The sequence below is a fragment of the Lissotriton vulgaris genome, chromosome 3_1, assembly GCF_964263255.1.
Source record: "Lissotriton vulgaris chromosome 3_1, aLisVul1.2, whole genome shotgun sequence".
NCBI classification, from domain to species: domain Eukaryota; kingdom Metazoa; phylum Chordata; class Amphibia; order Caudata; family Salamandridae; genus Lissotriton; species Lissotriton vulgaris.
The window spans coordinates 1,826,382,766-1,826,407,122 of NC_141689.1; positions in this window are offsets into that span (position 1 = coordinate 1,826,382,766).

Below are 24,357 nucleotides of genomic sequence, written 5' to 3' on the forward strand. Positions count from 1 at the left end.
CATCCTCCCGATCACCCTTTTGAAGTCCTCCAGATGGATTATATCCAGATGGACCGTTGTCGAGGATTTAAATATGTTCTCGTAGTTGTCTGTGCTCTGTCCCGCTGGACCGAAGCATACCCAGTCCCAGATTACACTGCTCCGACCACTGCCAAACAGTTGGTTCGTGAATTCTTCCCACGATACGGCATGCCTCGTGTCGTGTACTCAGATAACGGTCAGCCATTCTCATCCGAATTAATGAAGCAAGTTTCCTTATTACTGGGATACCAGTGGAAGTTCCATTGTGTCCGACATCCAGAAGCAGCAGGCCTTGTAGAAAGGCATAATCAGACATTAAAGATCTGCCTTGCCAAAATATGTCAGGAAAAAGGGGTCGACTGGATAGTCGCCCTGCCAGTGGCACTATTCTATATGAGAATGGTCGCCCATTCGAGATCAGGGCTATCCCCGTACGAGGTGGTCTTTGGCAGACCACCGAATATGTGGGGGACGCCCATTCCTAAAAAGATTACTGATGTTGATTCTAATATGTTGACAGATTACCTTGCCTCCTTGATGTCTGCACTCCAATCATGTCGTTCACAGGTTGCCGCAGCCTTCCCTGACAACACTGATGTGAAGCCGCATGACGTCCGTCCCGGGGATGTTGTCCTAGTTCGCAACTTCGACAGAAAAAGTCCGTTGGAGCCCCGCTGGAAGTCTCCGAAGACCGTTCTTCTTACCACGAAGACCGCAGTCAAATTGGAAGGCAGAAAGGGGTGGGTCCACCTAAGCCATATCAAAACATTCCCAGGACTGAAACCGGAACAAGACTCACCCACCCCCACCAAAGACTGTGTTACCAAAGACTTTACCGAATCCAAACGAGAAAAAACTCCTCAAGAACAATACCGCATGAAATTACGATCTAGCAAGTCAGACAGTTTAATTGTTTAAGTCCTCCCCTAGGTGAATCGGTTAAATAGTTTCTGACATGTATCCCCTAGATCGAGTTAGAGAGAGAGAAGAAAAGAAACGTACCTATTGCAAATCACTTCGTAGTCACTGCATAGTGACACTAATAATCATGTTTATTCTCAGTGTTTTAATTATTATTGCTAGCATCTTATTACCTATCTACTATCCTATTTTCAAGCGTGAACAATCTGCTTACAATGTCTCTGCTGAAAACACCTTTAGTGAGTTACCTCCTCATGAGCTTTCCTACAGACTCGCGCTGCGCAACAATACATTCATTAGTATGTTACATCATTCTCATCAAACTAACAATGCTACAAATTGCTGGATATGTGGCCGACTCCCTCCCTACCAGAATTACAAGGGAGCGCTGCCTCTCTTTCCGTACCCGTTCTCTCACAATGGCTCCTGCGGAGCATGGTTTAAGATAATTAATTCTTTAGATCCCGATATTGCTGTTTTCGATGGGGGTTGGGTTTGGGGAAACCTGAACTTGGTCCTGCTCGACGTCTGTTACCCGGATAAGGAGGGACTCCCCACTAGAATAGGAACTGATCTAGAAAATGAAGTGTATGGATTAGGCAATTATACAATTAGCCTTATGATTCTTACTGTCGAATCCGAAGCCACATCAGTTCTACCCATTATGTCAGTACTGCCAGTCACTGGTGAATTATGTATCAAGAAGAAAGGTTCAATACACTTAGGTCATAGTAAATGCACTACTGTGGTCGAATTCAGTGATGATGGAAAATCATCTTTCAAAGCTATCAGTCATTCTTACTTTGTTTGTGGTCATACCGCATACATTCGTCTACCTCCAGATTGGGATGGTACCTGTTACATTGCATTCCTTCTGCCACCTGTTTTTCTAGCTCCTCCTGATTACCATAGAAATAGCAATCTAGTAAAGAATAGACTCAGAAGAGATGCCTCACTTGTCGACTACACAGAAACGGCATGGGAACAGTACACTGACTTTAATAAAGGATTCTTTTTCTTTTTGGGACCTGTCCAGAATAGTAAATTAATACGCAGATTAACTAGAACACTTGAAGCCGTAGTAAATGAAACTACCTCCGCCTTAGGTAACTTAACAGAAGAGCAGTCCGCTATACGGGTTGTTGTCCTTCAGAATCGTCTTGTAATTGACGTCATCTTGGCAGATAGAGGTGGAGCCTGTAAGGTCATCGGGTCAAGCTGCTGTGTTTTCATTCCACAAAATGCACCATCAGTATATCAAGCTATCACCCGTCTTCATAAAATTGCAAATCAGATACATCAGAATCCAGGCACCTGGACTTGGTCCGGTTGGTTCTGGACAACGTTAACAGCTTGGGGATGGAAGATCCTATCCTTCCTAGGCATTGGCCTAGTCCTAGTATTCAGTTGCTGCCTATGCCTACAGTGTGGGCCGGCGATTTGTGGACTGTGTGCCACCTCTTGTATTGAACATTCCAGTTTTCACTCAAAACGTAATCGAAAGAAAGAAGAACAAATGATGTTACAAGAACAGACTGATCGATTCATGAGGATCGATATTTCATGAAGGGTCCGTAGGGAACAAGGAGGGAATGAGGAAAATTAAATTTTGGCCATGTTGTGTTCCCTAGCGCGTACCCCACCGACTCCATGTACCAGCTTAAAGTGCATGTAACTTCCCTCCTGTGCCAGCTATGAAGACGCAAATACATTTGCGTCCAACGTTAACATGTCCTCTTTCAGATCCACCATGAATGGATTATATAGTCCGTTCCTAAGTATGCTATGCCACCGTCTTTTTGTAGTGCACTTTTCGTATTTTTCCTGCTCTAGTAAGAGTAGGCCCTGAATTCCTGCCATCTGAACCTCTTTTGTGGCTCCTGACTCTGCCCAGGCTACCTCTGTACCCGTGAACTCTGTCCTACTTTCAGCGCGGCCCCTCGCGCTCAGCTTAAGCCTGCTTTCTGCCAAGACTGACTATAACCTTCGAGTTATCTGTTCCGCTCCCCGAGAATACATTCCTGCCTACTAGATCCTGTAAACATCCTCTCCAGCTGCAGAGCCAAAGGGCCGACCTGTCTTAACGCAAGTAAATCATAGCCTCTGTTGCCATGCTTCCATGGAAGGCCCCGTGCCCCACGCTTCACATGTAGACACTCAGGCGCTTATACACGCATCCACAGTTAGCATAGAATAGCTTCTGCCCTAGAGACCTTTCCGCCCAGATAGTATAGTTCCTAAAACACCAGATATCAGATATGATAGAAGTACAAGTTGATCTGACATGCCAGACTTCTGTCTCTTTCCGTCAGTGTAAATGTCAAGTCCCCTGCATCCCGTCAATCACACGTCATGCAGCTGCGCGCGCATCCAAGCTTCCGATTTCTGCTGACATTGCAACATTCTGTTAGCACCACCCCTTGGTGCCACCCGCTTGCGTCACCTATCAGTGACGTTTCTAGCACACACCTCTAGTTCACGCCTAGTTTACGCCTCTTGATGATGCACTAGTACCACGTGTATACTGTTATCTTGTCTTCTCTCAGCTGTTACGCCTCTTACATTGATTCTTATGGTATAAATCAAGTATATAAGCTATGTATTGTTAATAAACGGGAGCGCTCTATCCCTTCTGACACCCCTGTGGTGGTCAGAACATGATATCCTGATTCCTTTATGAGGAATAAAACCCTTAGAAACTCTAACACCACGGACTCTGTTTTCTTTCATTCTGATTGAGTTATCATTGATTAAGTACTTACCTGCATAGAAATTAAGAGAGTAAATTAATTATTTACGTCATTTTGGCGCCCGAATAGGGACCCCTCCCCCACCTCACGCGCCGGTTGGTGCGTTGCAAACTCTGTCCCCTGCCATCAGTTAGACGGAACACACGTGTACTGGCAGGATTTCCTGCATCTCCCTCTGACCCACGGAGGTGACGAAGACTGCGATCAGTGCCCAGACGAGGCGGTGAGGAGTGCGGAGGATCCCGACCAGAGCCCAGCCGAAAGAAGCAAGGTCCGAGGTGTGAAGAGGCCCACCAGTTCTCCGAAGTTTTCCGAAGTTTTCCGAAGTTTTCCGAAGTTCCGAGTCGAGCCCAGTCGAGTTTTCCGAGGCCTTCTGTTTTCCGTGCTTCCCGGTGAGTACCATTGCTGGGTCGTATCTAGACGGGTTTGGGTACGCAAGTCCGGTCTGCACTGTTTTTAGGCAGTGTATCTGTACTGTTTAGCAGTATATCAAGTATTCCGAATTTTTGCACTGTTACACCAGTGTATCCGTACTGTTGAGCAGTACATCCAGTATAGGGGGGTAGTCATTTATGTCTTCAATGTTTTTATGTGATTAATGTTGTGGTATGAATGCGACTGTTTAATTGTGTATTATTGTGTTTCTTGTATCAACTAGCTGTAAACTCGTATTAAGGAATAAAGATCTAGCATTCAGTAATAAGTAAGCAAGATGCCGTTCTTCAACAAGTTAAAACAGATAGGGACTAGGAAAGGGTTACTGGAGGAAGAAATTCCTATCCCCCCTAGGGACACTCCAGGCAATTTTATGTATCAGAAACATGGCATAGATGCCATATTATATCTAGATTTATGGGCCGATTATACCAAGCACCTAGACGAAAGACACAGATGGCCTGTTACCGGAACGTGGGATGCCGAGTGCATCATGAGGGTAGAAGAAGCATTATGGAAAAAGAAAGCTAGACAATCTCAGAAGGACGCCATAGAATTTTGGCGTAAGGAATCACGTAAGCGTGCTGACAAAGCACTCCGTAGAGAGGATAGACTTAAAGAATCAGATAAAGAACAAGAAAACGAATTAGTTACTGAAGGGATCCGAGTAAAGACAGAACAAATAGACCGTGCCCGAAATAATCTTGTAAACGGTATGTATCTTGCAGCAGATGGCACATCTGAAACTGAATCAGAGATACCGAAAAACTTACCGACACCATTAGTTCCAACTAAAGTAATGCATAAAACTACTAAAGACATATTCCTGAATTCATACCTAGAGGATGTAGTACCAGCTTACACCAATCTGCCTGTTCGTGCCCTGCCTACTGACAGGGATGGGGGTGGCACTACGCCCCCAGATCCGGTTCCGCCGGTTCCGCGACAGACCTCCTCTGTTCCGACAGCTCCGCCACTCCCCGTACTCAAAACAGACCTACCGAAACCAGTCCTACCTGATCTTACTAAACGACAAATTCAGACTCAGAACCAGACTCCGCGGAGAGATAATGCTCAAGCATCCGCCTCAGGAGGTGCGACAGCGGGTCTTCAGACCCCGCCACCGACACACAGATTGCATTTAAGGGACACGCAGAATCCTTTCCAGTCTCCCTACTCATCCCGGCTTGACGCATTCAAAGATAAGATGTCAGTTTGCAGATATGATCCAGTACCCGGAAAAGACGATTTAATGATATATAAAAATTACAAAAAAATGTGCCAAGTTTAAAAAAAAGGGTTGTGTGAATATGAGTCACCCTGGTCTCGTAATCATCCTTGGATGAATAACCCTGTAAATCTGCAGTAGCGCCCATTACCAGGGCGTCCATTTCTGCAATAGAGTGAGAATTACCCAAACACTCAGCCCATCTCAGCCGCCGTGTATCATTTGCCAGGTCAATGTCACCCATTGTATCTATTTCGGCTTCTCCCTGGCCCTTAAGGAGCTGTATCTCTAGGCTGAGTGGGTTGTGATCACTCTCTATTCTTTGGATTATGGTCATATCACATATAGACCACCAAAATTCCAAGTTCACTAGGATGTAATCTATTCTACTTGTACTCAAACTATTATTAAATGTGGGATTACCCTGCTTATCCCCTTCTGTTCTCCCATTTACCGCTCTAAGCCCACACTCAAGACTGAAAGTCTTGAGTTGGAGAGCTGCTTGAGTCCACCTCTTTATTGGGGGTATGTTAAGTGGGGGGATTTGCCAGCAGATATCTTCTGCCTCGGTGAGTTCTAAGTCACTTTGATCCAAGGGCTCAAAGGAACAATGAAAGTCTCCACATATTAGAGCATTTGCGTTTCCCCTCCATGTTCTCACATAGTGGCCCAGTGCCTCGACTGTCTCTGACGATTTCCCTCCCGGTTTTCCCCTGGCATACACATTGAAAATGATTAATTCACCAAACGCATGGCATTTTAACTTTACCACCAATATATCTTTGGAATTAGTTACTAACTGAGTTGTTGTGTATCTATCATCCTGCTTGACCCATGTTGTCAGACCCCCCCATTGGCCTTTCCTTATTAGAGTTGGTTGCGGCTATCGCGAATTGTAGATATCCTAATCTGTTTTGGGGTTCAACTGCCCAGGTTTCCTGCATAGTAACTATCATATAATTGTCAATAAAGTCAGCCCAGTCCCTGGAGGCCATCTTGTTCCTGAGACCTGCCACGTTCCAGGATACTAAGAACTGTCCACCCGGGACGTTGGGTGGTTCACTCTGGGCCTGGTTGCGCCATAGGCGTGGTTCCGCATGAGGAATGGTAGATCCTGGGGGGTCAATAGACCCCATGGGTCTCTGAGGATTATCATGTAAACCCATGGCAACTACTTCTATTTTTCCTGTAGGACTACTTGTTTGATTATCAATGCCTATACTGTACTTGGTTGTAACAGTCACTGTTTCTCCCTTTCTAGTAAAATCGATGTTTGGGTCGTACGTATCTTCAGTGTCACACAAGTTGGCCCCAGAGACCATGACTGTCTCTATGTTTTTGAGGTCAGCGTGTGATGATTTTACAACTTTATCTTGTGATACTAGAGTGCCACGTACTTGCCGAATGTAACGGGCTATATTAATCCCCCCCGCGGGTGGACCTGTTACACTAATTATGCTGTTAGCCCTGAAATCTCCCTCCACCTCGTCTTCCTCATCAATGCCCTCCAGGGGGGCGTGGCTTGGGCGCCGATGGCGATGGTCGCCTGAGAGCTCGGCTCCGGGACTGAGCCCGGAATTATCCTGTAAATCGGAGGCTGCGGGGCACCCCGGACCCCGCATTCTGCTGAGCGGACCGACGGAGACCTGCCGGGCCCCTGGTGGAGCTCGGACGAGGGTTGATCCGGAGTGAAACCGAAGTTTGCGGAGTTGCGGAGTGCGACCCAACATGGCGCCCGGACTTCTTTGTCCCACTGGTCGGACCCACTGATTCGGAGGAGCGTCGCGTGCAGCGACTTGCGCCCGGCTTTGCCATCCCCGGCTGCTCTGTGCACTAGATATCAACTTGATCGGACTTTTTACAACGAGTCTGCACTCGGCTGGGTGACTGGGCGGATGCCCACGGTATAGGGGACCCCGGGAGCGGACGCCCTGTGATCCGGGCGGTGGCCCATCTCACGACTCCGCGCCTAGCTACGTTTTCCTGCCCAGTCCACTTCCATGGGAGGCGCGACACTTTGGCGCCACAAATCATCCGGTGGAGTTGGTGGCCCTCACCCCGGGTCTCTAGCGGCTGAGCGGGCCTGCCCGACTCGGCGGCGGTTGTCTCCGCCCCCTCATCGGTGCCCTCGGACGCCGTGGCGGTGGCGTGAGCCGAAGCGGAGAAGTCTACACAGGCCCTGGAGAAGGAGGTCTCCCATACTTGATTTGAGGACCAGTAACCGGGAGGGTCGTGGTCGGCAGCTGCACCCGGAGACGCCTACTCCGGGACCTTCACGGAGTGCCCCCGGTGACATGGGGAAACCTAGAGGAGCCAAGGGGACTACTCCGACTGCCTCGGACTCGGAAGCCCAGGACAAAGAGGAACATGGGGACTCAAAGAGTTCTGGTGGCGCAACGATGCAACAACAGTTCGACCGCGTCCTGGAGGCGATAGCGACCACGAGATCGGCCCTCCAACAGGACATTGCCCAGGTGGCGACGAGCCTAGGCCTCCTCAGAGCGGACCACGGTAAACTGTCGGACCGGGTCAAGGAAGTGGAGAGCTCGGTGAAAACCTTGGAGCCGGCGCAGCGAACCTTGGCTGCAACGATGAAGGATGCCTTATCCCGAATTGCGACCCTGGAGCAGAGGGCGGAGGATGCGGAAGGCCGCAACAGAAGGAACAACATCCGTGTAGTGGGCCTCCCGGAAAGATCGAGGATGGCGACATGGTGACATACTTGGAGACCTGGCTCCGTGACACGGTGGCCCCGGAGGGGCTATCCTCCTTCTACACTCTGGAGCGTGCCCACAGAGTCCCGGCGCGGCCACCGCAACAGGGACGCACCCCGAGACCAGTGGTGGCGCGGTTATTGCACTTTCGGGACAGGGACTTAATCCTTAATGCCGCCAGACATAATGGTCCATTCAAAGTGGCGAACAGTCAGGTGAACATCTTCCCGGATTACACCTACGAGACTCAACGCAAGCGGTTCTCCTTCCTGGTGGTCAAGCGCGAGCTCAGGAGCGAGGGCATCCAGTACTCGCTCCTCTATCCTGCAAGGCTCCGCATCATTGTCGATGACAAAACTCAGTTCTTCGACACCCCGGAGGATGTCTGTGCCTGGCTTGAGCTTTACAGGACAGGGAGAGATGGCTTCGGCTCCTCGTCCCAACAGGCAGATGAGCCGGAACAGAGACGGCGATCCAGGAGGATCAGGAATCGCCGCGGCCGCACGGGAGGGCCCTCAACTGCAGAGACGTCGTCGGAACGGAGGGGAGTGTTGGAAGTCTTGTCGGAGTTGTCTGGTGCACGGGACGAAGCCATTGGGGAGGAAGACAACCCGGGTGATGAGGAGGCACCATCGGAATCGGAGGACTCAGTGACTGATAGTGCCCATACACCGGTGATCACACCGAAATCGGTGGAGGACCTTTTGGATGGACAAGGGTAACGGGGTGTGCTGCCTTATTTTGGGTGGGGGCCCGGCAGGGGGGAGGCGGTTGCCGTCCATTGATGCTGACAAAGAGAGAGGGAGGGGTGGGGTGCCCCTGTTTCTGCCCCGAGGGGTTTTTGGTACTGTTTAGGGCTTGTTTTAGTCCTGGTGGCCTGAGCGTCGAGGGCCCACTGCCTCGGCCCGGCCCGCACCTGGCCCTTAAGGCCTTCCTACGGTGGCGACCGTAGGAGTAGTAGGGGTTATTGGGTTGATAGAAGGCGAGGTTTGGATGGGATCTGGATGGTGCAGTTTGGGTCCTGTTCTGGGGTGGGTGGGTGGGGGTTCGGTTTGTTCTTGGGTTGTTTGGTTTTGGTTGGGGAAAATGGCCACCATTAGTGCTGGGATGGATGATGTCTTTTCTTTGTGGGAGCCCGGACGGGGAGACTGTGCGAGAACAATATGGGACAATGGCTGATGTTGCTAACTTGAAATGTGTTACTTGGAACGTAAGGGGGCTTCATACTATGTCCAGGCGCCACAAAGTCCACGCTTATTTAGTGCGTAGGGGAGTGCAAATGGCGCTGCTGCAGGAAACTCATCTGACCAAGGCGGAAGGGGCGGCGCTACAGCGTAGATGGAGGGGGCAGGTCTTTTCCACGTCGTACTCCGCGTATGCCAGAGGGGCGCTAATATGGATCAGAGCAGGGGTCCCCTTCCAAGTCACGAGAACAGCGATAGATCCAGAGGGGCGTTACGTGGCCATCTCTGGCACTCTAGGAGGGAGGGACTTGAACGTTTGCTGTGTGTATGCTCCTAATGTGGACCAGACTGCCTTCCTTTCCAGGTTGTCGGGCTCGTTGGCCCACTTCTTCTCCGGGCCCCTTCTGCTTGGGGGGGACTTCAACTCCGTAGTGGACGTGGATATTGACCGCTCCCATCCACCACTTCCCGATTCTCCGGTTCGTCGCACGGCTAAGGGTCGTCGGGATTGGCAGACCCGATGGGGTTTGACGGACGTCTGGAGGGCGCATCACCCCGCATCTAGGGATTATTCATACTTCTCGGGCCTGCATGAGTTGCATGTCCGACTGGATGGCTTTCTTGGGTCGCCCGAACTGGTTTCGGCAGCGGTCCGATCTGAGTACTTGTCCAGAACCATTTCAGACCATAACCCGCTCCTGCTGGACCTTCGCTGGTTCCCCGGGGCGCCGGCGGTGCCCACCTGGAAGCTGCGACCCGAGATTCTTGAGGACAGTGTTTTCAGAGCGGACCTGGGAGACAAGATATTGGAATATTTTGCGTCCAACGGCGGCACCGCGAGTACACGAGCGTTAGAATGGGACGCTTTTAAGGTAGTGGTGAGGGGTTACTGTATTTCTAAGAAAGTGGGCATGAGGCGCGTTATTCTGGCTGACTTAGATGCGGCGGACCAGCAACTCCGCGAGCTTGAAATTCGCCGCCCTGGACACCCGGAATTGCAGGTGCGAACGGCGGAGGCGAGGGAAGAGGTAGCGGCAGAGGTCGAACGGCTCCGCTGTTTTGATTATAAAGCCTATACGGTCCGATCCATCGCAGAGGGGGACAGATCGAGCGCGCTGCTGGCATGGTTGGCCAACCCTACGCGCCAGTCCCAATTGACGACAAGTATGCGTGAGGCAAACGGCACCCAGGTACACACTCAACCGGAGATTCTTAGCTGCTTCAGGCATTATTATGAACGTTTGTACCGCAGTCGCTCCGCACGAGACCCTGCCCGGCTCGATAATTATCTACGTCCACTGGAGCTTCGCGTAGTGGAGCAAGAGGTGGCGAAGGCCCTGGGGTCCGACATTGAATTGGGGGAGATCCGCGGGGCCATTAAACGGATGGCGAGAAACAAGACCCCGGGCCTGGATGGCCTACCCGTGGAGTTTTATGCAGCTTACGCTGATCTCCTAGCCCCTCGATTGTTGGTGGTCTACAGGGAGGCGAAGAGGCTGGGGCGACTCCCGAGCTCGATGTGTGAGGCGCTGGTGGTTCCTCTCCTCAAACCGGGACGAGACTCGTCCGACCCGGGATCTTACCGTCCCCTATCGATGTTGCCGGTGGACTATAAAATACTGAGCAGCATCTTGGCCTCGAGGCTGCTGGGACACATGAGTTCCCTAGTGCATGAAGACCAAGCTGGCTTCATCCCACGGCGAAACACGACTATGAATATTCGCAGGCTGTTCCGTTTGCTGGGGGAACCATTTGTGGATGCCCCGTCCCCGGTCATCTTGTCGGTGGACCTAGAGAAGGCTTTTGATAGCCTCGAGTGGGACTACCTCTGCACGGTGCTGCGGAGATTCGGCCTCGGGGAGGGCTTTGTCAGGTGGACCGCGGTTCTCTATGCCTCTGCATCAGCCAGGGTCCGGGCGGGTCCACTGATTTCCTCACAGTATCCGGTAGAACGAGGCACGCGGCAAGGGTGTTCATTGTCCCCACTTCTCTTTGCGCTGGCGGTGGAGCCACTCGCGCTGCACCTTCGATCGGGAGCCCACTATACGGGCTTGTGGACGCCTGCGGGCCCGCATTATGTTTCGCTGTATGCGGACGACCTGTTGCTCTTCCTAGAGGACCCGCTTGACGCTTTACGTGGAGCGGCGGTGGCGCTCACAGAGTTTGGGGAGGTGTCGTGCCTCCGAGTGAACTGGTCCAAGACCTGTCTCTTTCCAGTACGCAAAGGTGCTCCCGCCCCTACCCTACATAGGGAGATTAGATGGGAACCCGACTGCTTTACGTACCTTGGGGTGTTCGTCTATCATGACCAACCCGACCTCCTGGATGGGAACATTGCCCGCAGCATTCGAGCACTTCGAGGCTGCATGGACTTTTGGGCCACGCTGCCGCTTTCGGTGGCGGGACGGATCGCCCTGCTTAAAATGGTGGCGCTTCCCCGGCTATTATATTACTTTCGGACTCTACCGATCTGGGTCCCACCGGCCACGTTTCGACTGTTACGCTCTATGGTGGTCGGATTCCTCTGGGGGTCGGGCCGCCGGCGGGTAGCCCTTAAAACCCTGATGAGGCCGAAGGACGAGGGGGGGCTCGCGGTGCCGGATTTTGAAAAGTATTATCTAGCGGCGCAGCTCCAGACCTTCACCCAGGAGATCGCCAGGGAATTCCGGGGCCCGGAAGACAGGAGGGGAACGGGCATGGCCAGGCATGTTCTCTCCTTTATAGCGCTGCGACAACGTTTGGCTCTGCGGGATTTGTCGATGGAGGAGCGGACTGTCCGCCTGTGTTGGAATCGGGCTCACGCCCGAGGCCAACTGAGAACCCCATATGCGCCTGAAATACCGTTGGGGATGCTGACGGCCCTCCCCCATGGAGGGGATTGGTCACGTTTGGTGGCCTGGGAGGATGCCGGCTTACAGCTGGTTGGAGATCTGTACGAAGACGGAGCGCTCTTGTCCTTCCGGGATCTTATCGACCGCTTCGAGATCCCCCGTGGTGATTTTCTGCTGCACTCGGCCATTGTCCGAGCAATCCAGGCACACTGGAAGAGCGGGCAGGAGGAACCCCCCTTATCTCAGGTGTGCCAGTACGTGATGATGTCTGCGGGCACGGTGAAGGCGGTCACTTGCCTTTACGGCAGGTTGATTAACGAAGGGTTGGCTCCCCTCACCACTCTGAGAAACCGCTGGGAGGAGGACATTGGCAGGGAGATCCCGGAGACGACCTGGGCCCAGTTGGTGAGACGAGCCTGGAAGGGCACACGTAACGCACGTTTCCAGCTGGTCCACTATTACGTTCTCCATAGAGCGTACCTGACCCCAGTGAAAATTAGACGGTATTTTGCCACAAATTCGGCGGAATGCCCTAGGTGCCCAGCTCAGGAAGCGGACCTCCTACATATGCTATGGGCCTGTCCGGGATTGTCATCTTACTGGCAGGAAGTAGAGAAGACCCTGGAGGAGGTGACGGGGAGATCCTTATCATTTGATGCGGCGGTGGGGCTCCTACACTGGTTCCCCCATACCCCCAGGAATAAAATTTCTAGTAAATTTATCGACCTAGGGCTCCTCCTTGCTAAACGAGAGGTGACCAGGAACTGGAAGGCACGAGTTGGTCCGACGGGCAGCAGATGGCACAGTGAGCTTTTGAAGTGGGCGGCGGGGGAGAGCGCGCTGAGATATCAACTGGCTTGGAGGCAGCGTAATGAGAAGGCGCAGGAGGCCGCGTTGGAGTGGGAAATGTTGGTGCAGGCCCTCAGGGATTATTGTGCCCCCCAGCGACTCTGAAAGTGAAGAAGCGACTCGCCCTGAGTCCCGGTAAACATTTGCACTGTTAGTCCTATTGCTTTCCCCGTGCGTCCCATGGCAGATCCTGTGGCGGTAGCTCCCAGGCGCTGGTGGCGGGGTTGGGTGGGGTTTCTTTTGGTTAGTAGTATTTTGAGGGTGGGGGTTTTCTTTTGGGTTTATAGGCTTGTTTGGAAAAGCAGATGACGGACAGTGGATCATCCGGACCAGCTCAAGCATCCTGCTGAGCCCCCATTGCATATCGCCGCCCGACCCCAGGGTTGTGGGCCGGATGGCTGTGTACGAAACTTACGGGGGGGGCAGAGGGTTTTACTATGTTGATATTGCCTGTGATACAATGCTGGTCGGTATTGTAACGATTTACTAATTCCTGCAATAAAAATATATTTAAAAAAAAAAAAAAATCAATGCCCTCCAGGCTAAAGGTATGTGTTCCACCACCCCCATCCCCTCTGTTCTGTGGACTTCAATCACAATCATCCAATCCATTTAATATATTGAACCTATTTGTTGTCTCCAATGGCGTAAAAGGCTTTAGATGGTCCATTCTCCTGTGGGCAGTTGTATTGAACCTGGGGGGTACAATATTCCACCCGTATGGATCAGGAGCTGGTGCTGGGTAATGCACATATGAAGGGTTCCTTATATTCTGTGTGATTGGAAAATAATTGTTAGAGTGAGCTTGTCTATGTGGATATTGAGGCGGGAACACTATAGATCTCGGATAGAAATACGTTAAGGGACGGGGGTAATGCAGTTGTTGGCATTACCTGGAGGCCAGTTTAGTATGTAATGGACAGCATTTTGGTCTCTGAAGTTGACTACCACCACATCTCCCTCACTATCCTTAGGTCTACCACCCAACCACTGAAGACTGCGAACATGTACTATTTCGCCGTTGAAGTTACTTGCAATTGGCCTGTATATACTCAGCCAGAGCATGATTTTGTTCTTCAGCTGGGCAAATCCTTCCCGCTTATTCTCTTCCAGCTCTTGCACCCCCGTGAGAACCACCACGAAAGGCACTGCTTCCGGTGGAAGTTCTGTTAGTGAACTCCTCTTAAGTGACCCCCGAATGTGCCTAGTGCTTCCCCCCTCCGTTCTAGCTGTCCCCAAAGGTGCAATTCCTAGACCCTTCGATGGCTTACTAGCAGGGATAACAGGGGTAGAGTTGGGTTTGTTTATCAACTTTATAGGAGGTGGTTTATGTTGATTTATATTTGTATTTTGAGAGGGTTTAGGTACTGCTGTTATCAGAATAGATGGAGGATTGTGGGCACATGTAGCGGTTTCAGTAGACGTTGGAATGGTTTGTGCAACATTATTTACTGCAGCCCTAGTAGGAATTTCCTTTCTTCCCAGTTCCAGCTCTATTTTCCCAAGTCTTTCCTCCACCCTGTTTAATCTCTCAACAATTGCTAGAGTGTAACTCCTAATTATATGTTCAATGCTATCCAGTGTAACACTAGTATGCGCTGCTTGCGGCGTAGTGTCTGCTAAAATGTTATCAGTACTAACGTCCCTTTCTTTGTGTGTGGATGCTGGGAGTGGTGAGAGTGCTGTTACTGTTCCCTCTTTGTCAGTAATAGCTATTGTGCATTGATCATTAATAGTGGTAGGCTTTACTTTTTTGCCAAAATCAGAATGGCTCAACATTTGTTTATGTGGTTCCACCCTTTTTCGTCTTTTTTTGGTTGGGGGTGGGCCATAGGTTTTATGCGGCATGATTTTCTTGGTCTTATTTCGTGTAGTTTTACATGGCATAGGTGTTGGTGTGATCAGCCCCTCGGTTATACTGGATAAGCTAGTGGAGTTATGGGGTGAGGTACAACTCACGGCTTGTTTATGGCAGGTACTGGGTGTAGGCATGCAATCTTTAAGTAGGAGAGGCACACTATCCAGAGATACAATATCATCGTTGCCGTTATGGCTCACCTCGGTGGTAGAGTAAACTACTGGAGTAGGGTCAGTTAATGTCCTATACTTCATGCTTTCAATCGAGCGACGACGTTCTAACCGCCGCTCTGCTAGAGTTAGTTCTTTGGGAGCTTCAGCAGTAGTTCTTATAAAATAATTGTCCAGTGTTCCATTTGACAGGCCCCCAGGTCTTTCGGACATAACGATCTCCGGACTTAACGCCGTCGTAGACATTGTAGTGTTTTTATGCACGTAAATGAATGGACTTACTCAGACACAACGGAAGGATGTAAACAGGCGACCAGGGGTTCCGGCCCAGTCCAGTCTCCTCAGGCCTCTGCCCGGGCTTCGCCTGGCGTCCCGCAAAGCGGCGTTACACGCTGTTTAAATAGGGTGATTGACGGCAGGGGGGCGCGGCTGTCAGGGGGCGTTGACCAGTTGGAACGGTCACGCAGGGACTCTTGCTCTTATGAGTCCCTGGGACGCTCCGCACCTGATGCCGTTGGCTTTTACCCTCCTACGCCTGATTCAGGTAGCGCCTTCTGATCCCTCGAAGCGGCACCCGCGGAGCGGGTGCTGCGAGGTGCTGCGGCACGGCAAGCCAACAAACTGGGGCAAGACCAGAACTCCGCTAGACCCTCTGGGCACAGAAACGGTCAGCAGTCAGCAGGGATGTCCCTAAAATGGGGGGACCAAGTGACGTATCTTCACTAGTTGTCCCAAAGCTAATGTTAACACCTTATTAAGGATGTAAGACTTGACCCACTGGTTCTCATGGGAAAACAGGCTTCAGTCACTGCGCTTTCAAGTCTTTAAAAAATAACCCTTTTGCTTACTCTGTAATCTATACAGTGATGATACTCAGTACAACTTGTGTCCCGAGGCTGTACGAGTATCAGACCCGCGCTGCCACTGATAAACCGTTGACGAACGTTCGATACTAACACAAGAATGGATTACTGGTTTGCCTCCCTCTCATTGCTCCCCTCAATTAGAGAATGTCAGCACATGGCCACGACTTTATCGGATAATTCCCCAGTCAGTCTCACCTTGGAACTCCCTATAGTTAGTTTGCGCAGTATTCCCTATTGGAAGCTGTATTCCGTGCGGAATTAGGCACGCCATAGACAAATTCTTTCTTACAAATCTGGGCAGCGTTCTCACCATGGTTGCAGTATGGGAAGCTTTTAAACCTGAAAAACACAAAGAACCTACCGGTCTAGGAGCAGTGAGACACAGATTGGCAGCAAAACTGGAATATGGTTTTCCTTTGCCCCAGGCACTCTAGTTTCTCTGCCAATCTGTGTCTCACTGCTCCTAGACCGGTAGGTTCTTTGTGTTTTTTCAATTGCGGAATTGGGATTGAACACTGCTTGGTCTTTAAATATTGATAATCCCTAGGACCCTCTGTGTGAAGTAACTGTTTGGGTAAGCTTTTAAACCTTACATACATGGGATAACAATCTCCAAACATGCGGGTGTTCTCAAATCCATACGCACACAAATCTCTAAAGTCGAGACCACCCTGCGGTCCTTGGAGGGTGCACTGCAAGAAACGGGGGACCCTCATATACTAGCACAGATTCGGACCAAAATAAGTGAATATCAGGAGTTTGCGGACAATAAGGTAAATCAATCAATCAGGGAGTTTATAAAGTGCACTACTCACCCTTGATGGTCTCAAGGTGCTGGAGGATGGGAGGGGAGGGAAAGCGGCTCCAGATCAGTCAAAGAGTCATGTCTTGATGGCCATCTTGAACGAGTGCAGGGTCAGCGAGCGTCTGATGTTCATGAGGAGCTCGTTCCAGGTCTTGGCTGCGATGTAGGAGAAGGCTCTCCCACCAGTTCTGTTCCTGCGGATGCAGGGGGACCTCTGCCATGGGGAGGTTGAGGGAGTGGAGGTTCCTCTTGGGTACGTTGAAGGATACTCTCTCGTTGAGGTATTTGGGTCCGATGCTGTTGAGGGATTTGTAGGCATTGGTGAGGAGTTTGAACGTGACCCTCTTCTCGACGGGAAGCCAGTGTAGGCCTCGTAGGTGTTGGGTCATGTGTTCGTGTTGAGGTGTCCTGAGGACGAGTCTGGCTGCGGCGTGCTGAATGGTTTGGAGTTTGTGTAGCAGAGTTCTGATCATTCTGGCGTAGAGGGCGTTGCCGTAGTCCAGTCTTCTGGTTATGAGCGCATGGTTGATGGTCCTTCTGCAGTCTGGGGGGATCCATTTGAAGGTCTTACGGAGGATGTGCAGGCAGTTGATCTGACGTCACGTAACATACAAATCACTAGGGGCACAAGGCAAGAGTGCCCCCTCTCCCCTCTATTATATGCCCTGGTGGCAGAACCTTTATTGTGCGCAATGCACAAATATCACGCATATTGCAGTATCTGGTTCCCCAATTACAATCTCACTATCACTGCATACGCAGATGATACTTTGTTGTATATCCGGAATCCAGAACAGAATTTGATTCCCAAGTTGCACGAGGTAGATCGCTTTGGCATGCCCTCGGGGGTCCATATCAATTGGCATAAATCGATTATTTTCCCACTGACCCCCGTCACTGCTCCAGTGCTGACTTCGTAACCGCTGGAATGTACGACCGATCCGGTGAGGTATATGGGCATTAAGATACACACAGATTCAGAGTTGATATTGTCTGAGAATTTTGGATGTGCAGTGCAGAATTTGTCGAACGCTGTGGAAAAATAGATAAAGTTACCACTCTCACTAGGTGGTCGCGTGGCATTGTCAAAGATGGTGGTGCTACCCAGCTTTTTGTTTATGTTTGTCAACATACCTATTGGTTTACCCCAGTCTTTTTTCTCCACATTGAGTAAATTGTTGAGCCGTCTGGTCTGGGCTGGGAAACAGCCGAGGGTAAAATGGGAGGTCCTAATAAAACCTTATTCAGATGGGGAACTAAACACCCCAGACATGGAAAGATATTATAGGGCAGCACAAACTTTATATGCACATTTGTGGATACAGTGCCCATAGAATATACTGCATCACCTTATTGAGCACAATATGGTGTCACCAGCTTCTCTGCCCAGCCTTTTGACGGGGGAGGCTCGGATCGCCCCGCGCACTATAGAGCCAGTAAACTGCACTGGACACCAACTCTCTAAAGCCCGTAGTCATCATATACAATTAATTTACTCTGCTAAGCTGCTGATCCAATGGTGTGATTTGCTGCCACATAAAGAGGACAAAGCGATAATGAACACTCTAGCAAAGTTAAATATTCACTGCATGGGTGACCTGTTCTTGGATGGGGTCTCTAAGACGTGGGTACAGGTACCGCGCAGACACTGAGAGTGCCGGCCCTGGATACATTTAACTATTACAGATTTCGTAGTGCCCTGCGCATCCTACTAGGCTCAGACAAGGGTGAAGCACTTCTAATCTGCTGGCTTTTAGGAAGGGCCTGAAAACCTGGCTCTTTGCCTCTTAGATTTCTGCCCTACAGACCTGTTTTTAGCTGTTTGTTGTGTTTAGCGTTTCTCAGCTTGTCAATAAAGCGCCGGGACACTCATTTGAGTAGCCGAGCGCTATAAAAGACACAAAATAACATAACATAACATAACATAACATAACATAACATAACATAACAAGAAGGGATGCCATCACTCACGTACCTATTGCAGACACAATTTCCATAACGTGGGATTACTGTGTTATATTCCATATTTCAAGGTCCCCGTGCCAAGAATAAACAACAATTTGAATTAGATTGAGAGGAGGAACTAGGCATAGATATTACTGATGTGCAATGGGCCTGATGTTTTGCTACCGTTAGATCCATTTCCTTAAATGGCAGACACCGTCTGACACATTTTAAATATATTCATAGAACCTACTACACTCCTGCTAGGCTACATAGATATGGTCTGCGGGAGGATGATAAATGTGTGAGATGTGCCACTAGGAATGCAGATTTCAGGCATTTGGCTTGGGATTGTCCAGGGGTACGTACCTTCTGGAACAATGTCTTCAGGATTCTTTCCAAAATACTGGGCTGTGCATTGTCAGAGATGCCATTGGTCGCGTTATTGGGGTTTGACAAGCAAATACCGAAGGGAGTGCGTAAACTGGCAGCCCTTGGACTCCTGTTGGCTAAAAGGAGGGTGGTCATGCAATGGATGAGAGGTCCCCTGCCCACTACTAAGGAATGGGAAAAAGATTTAGCATACTGCTCAACCCAGACTGATAATTATAATGCTTTGATTCCTGTACGTTGCGCACCGAAGGATATATGGGGACCGTATTGCCAATATCTGCTGGGTACAGAAGAAGTCACAGACTTGCAGAACGAACCTGACCACACCGGGGTAGGGTGAGAGAAATGTATGTGCTAGATGCGATGGTCTCACTATTGTGATTCGTCAAAGACTACGCCTTCATCAATATGTTCTCACTAAAGGGATAAAGAAAAGTGGATGACGCTTAAGGACATGGTATTATTGTACTGCAGAATTTCTATGTTATTGGAATTTTGAAAGTTGGCCTACATCTATACTGGTCAATGTGTGGGCTCCATCTACACTCTGGAATGCATAATGTACGAATTGCTGAAGTGCATGTTTTTGAGTCGCGTTATTGGGGTTTGACAAGCAAATACCGAAGGGAGTGCGTAAACTGGCAGCCCTTGGACTCCTGTTGGCTAAAAGGAGGGTGGTCATGCAATGGATGAGAGGTTCCCTGCCCACTACTAAGGAATGGGAAAAAGATTTAGCATACTGCTCAACCCAGACTGATAATTATAATGCTTTGATGCCTGTACGTTGCGCACCAAAGGATATATGGGGACCGTATTTCCAATATCTGCTGGGTACAGAAGAAGTCACATACTTGCAGAACGAACCTGACCACACCGGGGTAGGGTGAGAGAAATGTATGTGCTAGATGCGATGGTCTCACTATTGTGATTCGTCAAAGACTACGCCTTCATCAATATGTTCTCACTAAAGGGATAAAGGAAAGTGGATGACGCTTAAGGACATGGTATTATTGTACGGCAGAATTGCTATGTTATTGGAATTTTGAAAGTTGGCCTACATCTATACTGGTCAATGTGTGGGCTCCATCTACACTCTGGAATGCATAATGTTCGAATTGCTGAAGTGCATGTTTTTGAGTAATATTTGTCATTCATTGTGAAAAACGAGAAATAAAGTTTAAAAAAAAAACATTGGGAACAACATCAACATCACAGATGTTTCATGGTTGGAACAAATACAACAAGCCTCTTCTAAGTTCGATCAAGAAAAATGGATAAAGGAACACCCTGACAGAGACGTGGTAGAGGGTATATTATACCATCAGAAACACTTGTTTCTACCCACACCAGCTCTTCAACACAGGGCCTTGGGGTGGTGTCTTGATTCTCCACTTTCTTGTCATCATGGAATCACAAAAGCACTCAAATTACTGCAAAGGGATTACTGGTGGCCGAACATGCGTTTTGATTGCCATCAGTAAATGAAAACATGCAACACTTGCGCTCAAACTAAATCAGAACAATTAAAATCTGCGGGGTTGCTTAATCCTCTTCCAACACCACCATCACCTTGGCATTCAGTATCTATAAATGTAATAGTTGATCTACCTCAACACCAAGGATTTACAACGATCGTGGTGTTAGTCGACCTGTTAACTAAAATGTGTCATTGCTTCCCAACTAAAGGGATACCCGATGCCCCCCATCTAGCTAATCTGTTTTTATAACACTTAGTACGGCTCCATGGTTTACCATCACGTATAATTTCTGACCATGGACCGCAATTTGTTTCGTACTAATGGGGAGCATTTTGCAAATTACTTTACTTTTCGGTGGAGCTCTCTTCCACCTATCACCCGGAGTCTGATGGGCAAACGGAAAGAACCAACCAGGAGATCGAACAATTATTACGAAATTATGTTACCGAACAAGATCAATGGGTTGATCACCTTTGGTTAGCAGAATTCACCCATAACAATGTAGTAAATCCATCTAACAGATTCTCACCCTTTTACTCTCTGAATCGGTATTATCCCAGATGTTCCTCATTACTAACATAGTATGCACTCTCCTAAACCTTTAGCTCAAAAACACGCCTTACAACATCAGGTTCTCGAAAAATTAAAAAAGAACGTGACAGGTGCAAAGCTACTGTACAAACAGTACTCGGACAGAAAGAGACATTTAGCATCTCCTTACCAAATGGGCCAGCAAATGTGGTTATCCACCAAACATTTACGCTTAAAAGGGCCTTGTAAATTTCAACCACGATACATCGGTCCATTCCCCATTCTAAAACTATATCAGAAATCAGCAGTACGCCTGGCTTTACCAGCTCACTTAAAAATTCACCCTACCTTCATGTGTCCCCTTTAAAACCCACTGACTCAAACACTGGTCACCTCGCTCCACCGCCTCCAGTAAGTGTGGAGGGTCACTTAGAACATGAAGTAAGTTCTATTTTAGATTCTTGCCGAATCAGGGGCACTTTATATTACCTGGTATCTAGGAAAGGGTATGGCCCACAGGAACGCACCTGGGAGCCACTATCTCATGTCCATACTCCCCCACTGATTGGGTATATTCCATCAGCGTAACCCCCACGAACTAGGCCCTGTCACCGGGCCTTGGAATGGGGGTACTGTCAGGATCCATCGGACTGCCCACCACCTTCTGCACTCCAGCAGTAGTGGGGGAACAATTCAGGGTGAACCCCAGGGTGCTAGCTGCATTTCACTCAATTACATCCTACCTAGGAAGCCTACCTGACGGGTGGGGGTTCCTAGCAGGTTCTCAACACGTGCCTCTCACCCTCAGCTCGTCCCCTCTTTTACTCTCCGTGTTCCACGAGGAAGAAAAGCTGACATATTTCTTTAATTCTCTGCTCCGGTATGTGGTGGTGTTTTCCTTATCTTTGTTCCCGACTCGGCAACCTCCATGACTCAGCAGCCTCCGTGACTTAACAAACCTCCGTGACTCAGCAACGCCCATGACTCAGCTGCCACCATGACTCAGCAACCTCCATGACTCTGCAGGCTCTGTGGCTCAACAAGCCACCATGACTAAGCAGCCTCCGTGACTCAACAAGCCTCCATGACTCTCACCCAGGCTTATCTTCAGTGCTTCGCACTGAGTTTTCTGTTGAAGATCCTGTGGCATGACGGCTCTTCTCTGCAGGTTCTGGTCGGATGTGTCCTGTTCCATCCTTGCTGCTACTACTCGCAGATAAGTCTAAATCCTTTTTGGGCTACATTTTACTCTTGTGCTCAGTGGAATTCCATTGTTTTGACTCCCGGCTCATTTCTGAATATCGGGAAGATCTTGGGTAACTGCACACAAAACTTTTCGCAGTCAGAGACTCCCTGACTTCCTTTTCTTTATCACAGTTCCCTCTTGTTCCCACTCAGCTTACTTTATGCTATTTTCCTGGATTTTGGTCATTTCCTCCTCATATCATTTATGTATAATCCATGCACAGTTCTTGCTGATAGAAGTGTATATTATTATTGCAGTGTTTATCATTATCCTGTTACATCTCTGTTTTTTCTCGCTGAAAGAAGGTCTTGGTAACGCTCTTCAGCTGAAGGATACAGATTATGTCTTATGTCATTGAAATAGGAATGTATGGTGTGCTTATATGTAATCTTCGTTGGCACAATATTGTGTGAGTGTATATTTATCTTTGGCGCAATATTGTGTGAGTGTGTATTTATCTTTGGCGCCAAATGGAGTGAGTGCAGTTCTGATTTATTCTAATCATTCTAAAAGACCTCTTTTATTGTGACCCAATGCAGAAGTTTATGCATGATATATGTCATTGATTATTTGTGTTCTTATTGATATCTTTAACTACTGCTGTAGGAGCTGGTCTCCATACACATTCCTAGCTTTAGGACAGATGTCCCAGATTGTTCCGTGACCCAGAGTTTGCTTCTCCACCAGCAAGAACGTGCACCAGTTGTTTCTTTCTTTATTTTAGTTTATTGTTTATTCCCAAACCCCCTTCCATTGAGATTATGAGATGAGCACTGGTGACTCTGGCTCAGTGTTCGTCGGATGATTTCTGGGGATTGTTGGGGTCCAGCTGCCTCTGCGTGTCCAGCAGAGAGAAGAATGCGTTCCAACGTTCATCTTCCCAGATTGGTTCCTGATTGGTACCTGTGCACTGCAAAGGTATGCCTCTAGAAGCTTTATCCCACTTCAAAAGCACAACTGGGTATAAATGCTGGACCTCAGACACCAACTCTTCAGTACACTTCTCAATATATGGATACTCTTCTAGGATGAAGTACTGCTGTGCTGCTTAAAAGGAACTGCCATTCTGCTGTCTGCTGCTCAGAAGGAACTGCTGCCCTGTTGTACTAACCTGCTTCCCTCTTGCCTGGGAACAGAGAACTGGAACTACAAATTCATCCTGGAACCAAGGACACCGCAGAGACTCTAAGGGCCTGTGTGCTGGCCTTCTGATCTGAGCCTCAGGGACATAAAAGGCTCCCTAACATCCTGCACCAGCCCCTGAACTCAGCTGCAGTGTGTTCCTGACCTCTAAGTGCTGCCCTTCTGGTCCTGGACCCTTGATAGGGTTCAAAGGAGATGATTTTAAGCTTTTGGGTTGTTCACAACCGCGAATGGGACGTTAGCAATGAGATCTCACCACTGGCACAGCGATTCAATGTAAAGCTCTGGTAGCTGCCCCTTCGCGCAACAGCATGCACCGCTAATGCAAAGCGTTCTGGCTTGCTTTTTGTGCTATGCCAACAGCCTCCCATGATACTCTCGCTGCTCCTCGTGGCCGACTCCATCGCAAACGAGACTCTTGGCATGAATTTGAAAAGGCAAACTTCAGCAGGCCTAACTTGGTACCTATAGCCGACCTGCGGTTCATTGTGGTCTGCCTTAATGTGTGACGTTGACCTGGTCCCGTGCAACCAAATACCCCAAGTTGGCACTTTGTGATTTGTGGCACTATTTTCACTAAAACCTTAAAAAATTAATAACTCTGGTTCTACTGATTAGGTTTTTACTTTGATCTTATTTTCTGTGGAGAAGTGTGGCTCACTGGTTAGAGCAGGCAGACCCTGAAGCAGAGGTCAGACCCGGGACCAGGGTTCGATTCCCGACGCGGCAGGGTGTTGAGCTCAAATATCCACGGACTCGATAATTCTCGCTTCGGTGCCTGACCTAATCATGGGTTCACACTCTGCAACTCTGGGCATTAAGCTTGCTTAATCTCCACAACGGCCCCCCGCGGCGCGATGCCTGGCTTTCACCTTGGGGATGCCCTGTAGGGGCTATCTCACAGGGAAAAACCAGGACGGGTTCCCAAGGCAAGCGCGGAGATACCCCTTCGGGGTCGATTCTGGCGCTATATAAAAAAATATCATAATA